We start from the raw sequence: 12,105 nt of genomic DNA on the forward strand, positions 1-12,105 counted from the left end.
TTGGTTTCTTTCATAAGCTAGAGCTGTACTTTGAAAGCAAGAATTTCTGGATGACACAAAGTATTCTGCTGTCCTGTAGCAGCTTTTAAGTCTGAGCCAAAAAAAGAAAAAAAATATAATTTACATCAGTCAGATTAGAATGATAAATTTGAGATTTATGCTGCTAAGACTTGCTCCAGAGTACAACAAAGACAACAGAAACGCTTTCATTTCCATCAGAACTTTACTATATTTTGCATAACATGAACAAAACTACTTTAGTCAGTCTTTTGCTAGGAGAGGCAACTTCATAAAGGTCCCTCTTAAGGAATCTCTTCATAACACACCAGTTTGTACATATCCCAGCGTAAATCTGGGAACAAGATAAGTCATTATGAGGAACAAAGTGGCGTTTCCCTACTTTCTCAAAGACTAAAAGCAACTGTTTTACCAGTAAGAGAAAAATCCCAACAGAGGAGCTAAGAAACAGACATCCAGTGAATCAGCAAATCATACGCCGCTGCAAGCAATGTTAATGGTAACCGAGGAGAAAATATTCACAGCTGGTAAGACAACAGCTGCCATTGCAGTGGTCTGTCTGGTTTGGCAGGAAGCAGAAGATTCTCTTCCTCCACTTTTTAGGTTAACACTCTTAGCAGTATTACATTCATTAGCAAAGAGAAGGCAAAGCAATGTGCAAAAGCAAACACTACTTACAGAAATTGTGTTTACTGTGACTATGTTTTCCTCTCAAAATTAGATTTGCTTTTGCATGGTATCTGCTTGTACAGTACTCAACCTTTCCTCACCCCAAGAACCTTTGAGCCCACTAGCAGGTATCAAATTTGTTGTGCCATGACAGCCTCACAAATATTAAATTCCTGCAAGGTTGTGTGAACACCAGTGGCTGGTGAAGGAGGGAAAGGCAGGGAGGAAAGCCTGTGGCATCAACGGCACAGCGGGCTCCCATTTGGCCCATCAATCATTGTTTGTTCCCCAGCAGCAGTTAAGCTACCTTGTGAAGAGCTGAGGGCCAGGTAAGGGAATAGAGGAGGGAACAGGAGGAAGAATGAGAAGCTTTTAAAGCCGGCGCTTTTAAAGTGATGGAGGAAAGGGAGTGGGTTGTAGAAGTGTGATACACAAACCCATAGGACATGGGCGTCAAACTCATTTTCACCGGGCCCACATCAGCCTCGTGGTTGCCTTCAAAGGGCTGAGTGTAATTTTAGGACTGTGTAAATATAACTGCTCCTGCATTTATACAGTCCTAAAATTACATTCAGCCCTTTGAAGGCAACCACGAGGCTGATGTGACCCCTGGTGAAAATGAGTTTGACACCCCTGCCATAGGAAATTGAGCTTCATTAGTTTTGCTGTCCACTGCTGCTAACATTGACATCACTGAATATGTGTAAAAACATGATGGCCTTGATTCTGTCATAAGCTCCACTGGTACAGTCTGGGAAGTTCACAAAGTCCCACTGACTCTCTAGTCCAGGCAGGAACTAGAGACAATTGATGCAATTTAGCCACAGAACCTGAATTCTGCATTGGCCTGGGAAGCTTAACAGGCCAGAGCATTGAGATGGATCTGCTTCGACCTTCTCTTATAATGGGATCCGCAGAAAAGGCCAAACTTCTAAAAGTTAAACAGCCCCTGCATGCATACACATTTTCTTCTAAATAAAAACTAGAAATGTTAAAATAAAAATGCAAAATTACTTCAGCAGACAGAATAGTTAAAAATATGACATATACACCCACCTCCTCTGCCAATGTGTCCTGGCAGGATGGGTCCTTGCTTCCACACTTTGCTTCAATAACACAAATGGATGCCTTCTACGTGGTATTCTGAGTGTGCTACATACCTATTGAGCCCACGGTGGTTTTAGTAACTGCACACATATGACCGAGGAGAGGCAAACTGACCAGTTCTCTCTGATCCCTAGGAAGTTCCTTGTGTCCCTTCTGAGAGCAAGGGGTTGAGCAAATACTGGCAGTCAATCAAGAAATTATTTTCTATCATTGAACTTTACATACACTGCCCACCCCCCCCCCCATCAAACCATACACCACCACCACACACATAGGGTTAGATATCTCTGTTTTCCTAATTACTAATCAGTGACTTGAGGTCAATGGGAATTTGAGTTCTCAGCTTTTGGCTAAATTAAGTTTCTGAGAACAGCCTTTAAAGGAAATGCAATACCACTGCACAGCAAAATATTCCCTGACCAAAACAAATTTTAATTGAGATTCAGTATTCTACATATTGAAAGGTTATTCAAGAAAATTACTTCTGATTTTACACAGCATTTTATATTCTTCTCCTTTAATCCAAGGACTACTCTCACCATTTATATGGCTAAAAAAAACGTGTTAGCTCAAAGCAGTTTTTAACTGAACTGCGTTTTTTTGAACCAGATACAAGCACAGTCATATCATCTTACCTCCCTGATTAAATTCAGGTTGTCTACAATGTAGGTTTGTGAACCTAAACCAAGACCAAGGCAGGCATTTTTACTTAGTACATGCAAATGCAATTTTTGATGGAAACTACTTGATTGACACAAGCAGTGAAATAATCTTTTGTGCTGAGGGACACATTGCACCAAATTCAGGCTAAGACCAACTGCTGCCTTCAGAGGCCTCACATCTAACTCCCTCTATGGCTGAATTGGCCTCATTATAAATAGGAGCAGTAAATATCATTTTTCATGCAGAAGGGAGTAACAGTGTTAGCCAAGCGATCTAACCCCTTTCTCCAGAAAGCACACTGACCTTTTTTTATTTCGTATTTCATCTCAGGACCACCACCATAACTGATTGGTTAATCTGTTTTAACTTCTTGGCTAATATGACAACAGCCAAGTGATACAGGTAGTTTCAATGTGAATTTCAAACACTCCCCCCTCCTCAAAGCATGGAGACAATGAGCAATTTACTGATACCCTTCTCAAATTCTCAAGATGATATTCCTCACTATAAAGAACAAAGGACTTCAGTACTTCAGTGTCAGTAGGATTGCCATAGACTTCAGTTACAATGAGATTCGAAGCAGTATCTCTGATCAAAAATGATTGTGAAATAAATAGAACCTTTTTAGACAAAGCACTCATCTACTCAACATATGTTTAGGACAAGTAAACTATGTTGTCAGTCATGCCACGGAATAGTAATCATAAATACAATGTTCTCTGATAACACTAGAGAATAATACTTCCATTTTTGTATTCAGATTTCTGATTGGAAATAAAAATCATTAGTAACATATAAGAAACATTCCAGATATTTTGGTTTTAGGGTAATTAGTGCAATGTGAGATAAAGACTTCATGTAATGGTACAAATTGTTTCAGAAATATTGTACACAGCTATTCACTCATTTCCTACAGTAATCACAATGTATTTAAGGTAGGACTTAACATACTGTAGTATTCTCAGTGGAAAGCTTCTGAACATCTGTTTATTTCAGAGCATAAAGTTGAAGATAAAAATTAGACAAACAAAATCTCAGAAGATATTAATAGTCCCATAGTTACTAAGCTCATTAATAAATGCATTGGATTCCTCCTCAGCAATGTTTCTATTCCAAACCTGGAAACTAAATTGTTGACGGTGAAAAAAACCAACAACATATGTTTAGCTTGTGACAGAATATTAATTTATGTTTGAAGAACCTGATTCTGCAGTGTGTATTGGCCTAAACTTCTATTAAAACCAATGAAAGCTGGATATGCACTTCAAGGAAAGACCAGGTCTTACATTAGTGGTATGACATTTTATTTGGTAAAGACTGAGAATATATAGCTTACATCAAACTATTATACTTATATATTAATAGTTGCCATGATATAGCTGCTGTGAAACCCAGCTGGGTTTTAGGAAGCAGCTTCACTTCAAAACAGAAACACATTGCAGAGGAAGTTTGCACCTTCCATTTAATGTTTTATTTCACCTACAGTCACCAAATCATCTCTCTCACAGTCACTCTAACAGAGTTATATAGTTGGACGATAAGAAAATGGACCTCAGCTACATGAATGTTGCTGGAGGAATAATACCACTCCCAGGTAACAGGTTTCAGTGCAGGATCTGTCAAAGTCAGTTTGGAAGTGTGAGCAGGATCTAAATGACCTTATAAAGTGCGTACTCAAACAGAAAAAAAAAAAAGCACTATGAAACTGTTTCCCAGTTTTGAGTTTTTCACTGCTTTGTTGAACAAGGACAAGGTTTCAACCATATGCTATGACACTTCACTAAAGGTGAGGTGTTTTGGAGGCAAAGTGGAAAAAGGGAGCGAACTTGATGAATGCTCCCATTCAGAGCACATGGGTACTGCCAGAAAAATTATGCTGTAAAAGTTAAATGTTCTGATTTAGTGGCTCTACAGTCTATAAAAGAGTAGTTGCCTCTTGTGTTTTTGCCTCACAGTAAGGAAGGGCGAAGTGCCTCCTTCTCATATCGCTGAGCTGTGAGCTCCAGGAGACGGGGCTGGACGTCACTCTCTGCTTGGCACCGTGACCAAAAGTGCCACCTGATTCCACCTGGCCGTTCCCCACTACTGCACAAGGAGCGCAGGTTCCTCTGCTGCGGTCAATAAAGCATTTCAAACGGAGTACTGCGACTCTTGGAAACATCTGAAATCTCAATCCACATCTAAATTTTCCAGCTAACTTTTTACAACATTTCAATTCTTTTTGTCTCCTGCAGATTGTGATCTATTTATACCAGCTCAGCTATTTCTAAACCTCAAGCAGACAGAAAATTGATGCGTCATTGTAAGGATATGCCTTTGAAATGGGTGGGAAAAGAAAAAAAACAACACAGGAAGGTGACAAAACCAAAAAAATAGTCTTTGTGTAACAGTATTAACATTTCTTACATTTTTTTTCTATGCCATATCTCATTACTTCCGAAATCAGCACATCAACTGTGAATTCTAAGTACCTATGCTTTTTAAAGCCATTTACTAATTCCTTTTCTTCTTTCCCCTCTCTTCCCCCTGTTCTATTAATAGTTGAGAAAAGGTCTGTTGCCTGCAGTCTTGGACAATTTTATCTGCTTTTAGGATGTACAACCTAGCTCCCTGAAGATTTCTTATATTGCTATAGTGTGCTGTTAACTGTTTGTTACCAGAAGGCTCAAAACTGTCAAAGTACTTATGAGGTGAAAAAAAAAAAAATTTAAGTGCAAAACCAATTGCAAAGTAAGAAATAATTCTATTTTAGCATAATATATGGATTTTTTTTTTTCACACAGAGAGAAATTCAGACATGGATCCCATATGAATTACAGGAAAAATGCAGTATGGTCTCTTCATTTCAAAAAGAATATATTAGTGTTGGAAAAGGTTCAGAGAAGGATGCTGAAAAGTTTGAAATTACTTCTCTGCCTGGAACAGCTGAGCAGCCTGGTATTGACCAGTCAGGAAAAGGGGCAACTTAGCAGGGATACAGCAGATTTACAAAGTCATGAACTGGAGAAAACAGCTAAATTTACTCTTTCTTCTCATACATGGTACACCAAATGAAGCTAGTAGGAGACACGGCCAAAGTTTGCAAAGATACTGCAGATGCTAAAAGTCTGTCAAGTTCCAGGGGAGGCTGGACAAATGCATGGAAGAGAAATCCCCAGGTTACTAGACTGAAAAAAAATGCTACCACATCCAACTCAGGAGACCCCTAAGCTGAAAATAAAGCGTGAGCCATGTTTGCCCTATTCTTACTTTTCCCCATGCAGCCCCTCAGGGCCATTTTTGGGAGATGGTGTCCTGGGCTAGACCATCCTTCAGGCTGACTCTGCATGGTTGTTTTTATGTATTTTTGTTTCCAAGAGCTGTAATCCTCTGGGGAACAATTAAAATACATTAGAATAACAACAAATCAGAAGCTCTCAAACGTTTTGTACCACGGTTTATTTTCCCTTCAGTTTTTCAAAATATCATGCATTCTTATGATTAAATGTTTCAAGTAAACACTATATCTGTTTTTACAGATCACCTTTGGGTCACTGATGTTTTCATGGACCCTCAAGGCCAGCCACCATGCAAAGAAGTGCTACTAACCCTCATGCTTTGCCTTAAACAATAGCTTATATATGTACCAAGTTAGGAAGGCGCTTTTCTTATCCTGCAGAGCCACTCTAACATACTTAAAACAGTTGCATTTCCTACTAGTGCACGTCTGTCAGTACACGAGTGACAGAAGGAGAAGCCAGAGCAAGCTATCAGCAGCTGGCTCCTTGTTGACATATCTATATATGTCTATATATATATATCTAAGTGAGAAAAGCAGTAGGCAAATGTTCCTCATGTCTTCCATAGCCTTGGTCATAGATAGCAGGAATGTTAAGGAAAGCCTAAGGTGTCAGTTGTTTCTTCCTTCGTGGCATGCGTGTTGAATAATATCACTACAAAGAGTGCAAATGTCATTAGCTCCGAACTTTAGGTTTTTTTATTATTCAGGTTGTAGTAGAATAAAAAGCTAAACCATTACCCTAAACCCTCTGGAGGACAACTGTGAAACAGCCCTCCTGACGCCTAAAAACCCTTCAGACAACACTCTCAGAAGTAAGACTTCCAATCATGAAAATTCTCTGGTAAGCTGGGTTATTTATAATTTGACAAAAATGAAAATGCTTATGAACATAAATGTTTGTGACACATAGGTTGCCTACCTCGTATGTCTCTCTTACATTCTAAATTAATAATTTAAGCATCAACTACCATTCCAAATAGTAATACTGGAGAAGAATTTTAAAGACCTCAAACTGCAATATATTTTAAATTCTGACACAACACCACCAAATTATGAGTCAATGCAGTATCACTAAAATGGAATGCAGTAATTGGTTTACAAAACCTGTCTTATCTGACCCACCTTTAGATTTATTAGCTCAACAAAACTGCTAAACCTTTGGACTCTGAGCTGGGTGGGGTGGTCTCCTTGAAACAACAATGGCTGAACAAATATACCTGGTTTATACACAAAAGGCTCAAAAGGAGGAAGCAAGTGTTGGAAGGTTGGCTACTAATTAACGCAGGCATATCTGGGAAATGGAGACAGAAAGTGAACTAAACTACACTTAAAACTCTATAGTGTTGAACTTTCATTTAGCTATTCATTGAGCTGAAGTACTTTAAAAACATACTGAACTATTGTTTTCAATGAGATAGGTAAATACTGCCCACATTCTACATATTAGATAGGTGTGAAAGATTTACGTGGATCTGCAAACAGTTCCAAGTAAGGTGAAGGTTACACAGCATGGGCCACCGAAATCTTTGGCAAAAAGTTTCCAGGTATTTAAGATGAAGTGACATCTTCTAGGGAGGATGTTTTCCTTCGCCTTCTAGAAATAACTCCACATATTCCCGAGAAATCTGCTTCTGGTTGTTACCAGTCACAATCCGTTGTTGCAGTCATTTTGTAGTTAGTAATTTTTTTACCTGCAAGCATTATGACTGCTTATTGTGAGTAACTAATAAAAGCAAACAAATTATTGTAAGACAGAGAGCTGACAGCTTGTGTGAATACCCTGCAAACCTCCTGAAACTGCATACTGGAGTACCTAACACTTAAAAAGTGAAGAAGGTGGAAAATTCTCAGATTGGTGGGAAATTTCCTCAGAAGAAAAGATAACTGAAATACTCCTGAAGAAAGGAGTGTGGCTGAGTGAGCGCATTTTATTACAGCATGGATTTGTTCATCCTATGCTAAAAAATAAAAAATAAATAAATAAAAAATCCTTGTTTCCTGCTGTAGAGCTGGGAAACAGCTGATAGATGGCAGCACTACAGGCTTGTAGGTGGAATAGCGGTCAGATTATTCGCTAGAAAGAAAAACCATGCATCCTTTCTAACATGCATACAAGACCCTGGTTGGATGTCTGTTTATAACAGTCTACAGAACAGCTTTTCTTTTTCATAGAAGCAGAAAATATATTCCATGGGTTGATTTGTAAAGCAACACACAGAAATTCAAAGCACATGATATCCGAATCCTCTTCCTCTGGATCCCATAAGCCCGGGTCATTGTGGTATGTGGCATTTTCTGGTATGCACACTGCAAACATACAGATAAACTATACTTATGTTTTAGCTCAATAATAGGAGCTATCCTTTGTGTAATGACAAGATGCTATTTCTCACCAGTATATAGCATCTTACTGTTCCAACCATAAAGCAAATGTTGATATTACAATGGGACACTAAGGGTTACTTTCTTCACTTTACAGAAGTGAAAACTAAAGCAGAATAGTGAAAAAGCTATGAACCTATTTCTCTCTGTCTGCTTCTTTTGACTGTTTAAAGAATGTTGGAAACTGTATGTTGCTATTGTAATTACAATGACAGACACCTGTACCTGTAAAATTCAGCAGCCTCTTACTAGGAAGAAACTAGTTGATGGTGAATGTTCCAAAAGACTCAAAAAAAAGCCACAGGGGTGCTAATGGTGGCACAGGAAAAGGAATGCACAGTCCAAATGTGGTTCAATGTGGTTCATGATTCTCCTGCTTCGTCGTGGGACATTTCAGACTGAAAATAGATTTTCCTTTTTTTTTTTTTTTTAAACATAAATAAAGGGTGCTGGCCAGAACTTTCTCTTCTTGAATTTTTTTTTAGGCTACAAATGTCAATAAAATAACTTTTCAAAGTGTCATAAATTTACAAAATAATGTCCCAGGCTAATTCTGTATGGTGCTAGGTCTCCTAGACACAAGCGCAGTCTTTAATTCAAGCAACAGATTTGTGTGCTTTAATATCTTGGCAGGTCCCAGATTGAAACCCTGCCGTTAGCTCCTGCAGTTAACCACACAATAAAGCATCTTCTCACTCCCAGAGCCTGAAGAAGTGCTCTTAGCAACAGCTCTACAAGGTAGTGCCTGCATTTTTCTTGGCAGACAGAGGTGTGTCAAAGGATGACTAAATCACACTGTGTTGCATGTTATTTCTGAAATAATTATATATTCCCACATACTGCTCTCAGCAGCATGAACCCCCGTTCTAGCCTGATATTGCAGAGACAGAGAGAGAGCAAGAGAGAAAGAAAGACTGTCCAGGTCTGGACAGGAGAACCAGTGGCATCATGAAATCCATGGGGCAATGGAAGATGATTACAGGGAGGAACTAATGATACTAGAGACCAAATATTTCCTTGTGAACAACTTAGGTCTACATTGTGCCCAGCCACAGCTGCCACTGCCTTCTTCACCGAGCAGCATATCCCTGGGGAAGTGTATCCGCTGAATGAGGGCACCAGGAACCAAATACTCTGTCCCTGTCACTTCCATTGCAAGTTTGTTTATGATTCAGGATGACCATATTTCTTTTTTAAAACAAACAAACACACACTTTCCCTTCTGACTTGCTACGTGTCCTTTCCACCGCGTTAATAATTATACCCAGAGCTGATAAACTGAGAGCATTTGCTCACAGTTACCCCATATTGGAGCCTGGTAACTTATACTTACGAACAGAATGTAATTGCAGCAATGAATGATATATGCTTATTTTTTTAATAGCTTAAAGGCCTCTATTTAGCCTACCAACCCATTTTTTCTCCTAATTTTTAAGTTCTCCAATCTGCTCTGCTGTCCCTTGCATCATTTGTGACAGTAAATGAGAAAGAGACATCTTTCCCTGGGCAATGTTATTCAAAGGGATTACTTTTTTAACAGTTTTAGTTGTATTCCAGGATTAAATAAAATAGAAATTTTGAAAAATATTCGTAATACTGACTTTTAAAATCAAAGGTAGATCTTTGCAAATGAAAATTAATACCTGTGCAAGGTGTTAGATGAGTAACATGGAAAGGTTTGAATACATACACATCCATTTAATAAGATACTGTCACGCTGTCAGCCATGCTGCCCTGCTGAAGAGCCTCACTTTAATTTAGAGCAACAAATTCTTAAAATAAACATCTGAGGTGTTCTCCGTACTCATCAAATCCCTGGACTGTCAGAAAGCTACTAATTAGCATCAAATGCTTTCGTGCTTAATTCCCCGTGATTTTGACCGAAACAATGTAACTAGCTGTTCACTACAACCCCTAAGGAGGAAAGGTTTGGTACCAGATGGTTCAAGCTGAACAACACATAAAACAGGGAAGCCAACAGAGATGTTACACACAGGACTGAGCTCCTAGAAAAGATATTTAATGCATCTGATTTTTTTTTTTAACTGCTTCTTGAATAATATCATTCCACCACAATAGATCATATGAGGAAAATTTCAGGCTAACAGTAGCTGGCAAGATAAGCATATAATCTGCATTTAAAATCTGAGGTACATTCATGGATATAAAAGGTATGAAAAGCACTACCTTTAAAGTTAACTGAACCAATGCTAAATGTGAGATAGAATTACAAGCGGGCCAATAGTGCTTCAAAATACTGCTGACAAAGGAATGACTGCAATGTTTTAAAGTAAATCAGTCAAGTGACATGAACTTACTATTTGGAATATTGTTCCTCCTTAGGGTGGGTATGTAATTCCAGTAGATTGTAATTATAAGTTACATAAGATTCAGCGGAAGGTTATAAGTATATTTTTAAAATATTAATCACCATTCAGAAATAAGACTTTTAAAACATCAGGATAATTAGTTCCATTAAGGTTACATCTCTATTGGCACTGCTCTAGCTCTTTCTAACATGAGTCTATCAGCTGATCTTTCTGTTGTGTCACATGCTAATGTGTTAATTAGCCTTATTCATAACTTCCTTTGTTTCTGAGCTGATCAGTGTAAGGAATTATGCCTACATTTTTCATTCCTCCTCTAGGGTAAAACCTCCAGAGCTACAGAAAGTAGGCTGGAAGCAGGGGGAGGCACCGAAGTCAGCGATCCCAGTTCCATACTGGGTTGTCTCTGTGCAGTCCTGGCCTGTGAAAGGGACCTGGCAAATTGCTGTGTCTTGACTGGAAGGGAAGTTGCCTTGTGACAGGATTTTGCACTCCAGCGTGCACTCCTTTTCCATGAAGAAAGTTACTTCACGGGGCTAAAACCACTCAAATATCAAGTGCGACGTTTCTACTCACTAGGAGAAAATTCCATGCCCTGTGCAATATTTTTTTTTTAAATCTCCCTACTTGAAGAGCTAAAATTCATTCATTGGCTGTTATTGCATTCCTTTGAAACATTACAGACCACATCCTGATATAAGACTCTGCATCAGTAATATATATGGAAAGTCTGATGCTGGTGAGAAACCTAGTCAAAATAAATGTATGGGTAGAGTTTTGCATTGAGAAGAATGCATATAACTAGGTCAAGTCAGGACAAATTTGATTAGGATGACATACCGCAAAACCTGAACTCCAGATAGCTAAATCAAACCAACTCAGAACCTGAAAGCTGTTCTGTACTCTTGGTTCTTGAAGTCTATCAGAGAAATTTCTCAAGAAACAGCAGTACCACTGTACGCTCTATACCACTAGTCTTACGAGGTCTGTTTTCCTATACTAGTTTCACTGCTATTTTAATGCAATACAAGCAAAGCACCCCAGATAACATCCTGTTAACATAAATAAGCTTGAATTTAATTTCTTATAGAAGAACAAATTTAGAGTAACTCTTGAATTAACTGATATTCTGGGATCGTGCTATTTCAAGAGGTCCAGCAGGAATGGTATTTTGAAATACAGACCCACACTGTGTGAAAACCACATGCCTTTTTCTCTTCCTACATACAGACAGCTCTGACTCTCACAGAATCAAACACGAACATCGTGAGCAGAACAAGAGACGTGATGACACAATGGGATGCAATACAAATATCATTTGCTAAGCAGACTTCTGAAGTCTCATAGGCAAGCTTCCCTGAGTGAGGAGTGCTGGCTGCCACTTGCACTACCAGGGAAAAAGAAACTCAGTTTCATTATTTCCAGACCTGGGAAACTCAGCCCCAAGAACTAATGATACACTCAAAGACACCCTCAACAGCAAGATATCCTCGGGGGATTTTCCTGGTCCACTAGAAGTTAACCGTCCTACCAACAGCAAATTCACTTTCCTCTGGCCCCATTCCCACACATACTCCCTACAGCTATTTCCACCCACGCTACAGCTCTTTTTAACTGTGTTTAAAAAGCTGAAAGAGAAATGTGCTGCTGCTGGTGCTC

The sequence above is a fragment of the Caloenas nicobarica genome, chromosome 6, assembly GCF_036013445.1.
Source record: "Caloenas nicobarica isolate bCalNic1 chromosome 6, bCalNic1.hap1, whole genome shotgun sequence".
Taxonomy (NCBI): domain Eukaryota; kingdom Metazoa; phylum Chordata; class Aves; order Columbiformes; family Columbidae; genus Caloenas; species Caloenas nicobarica.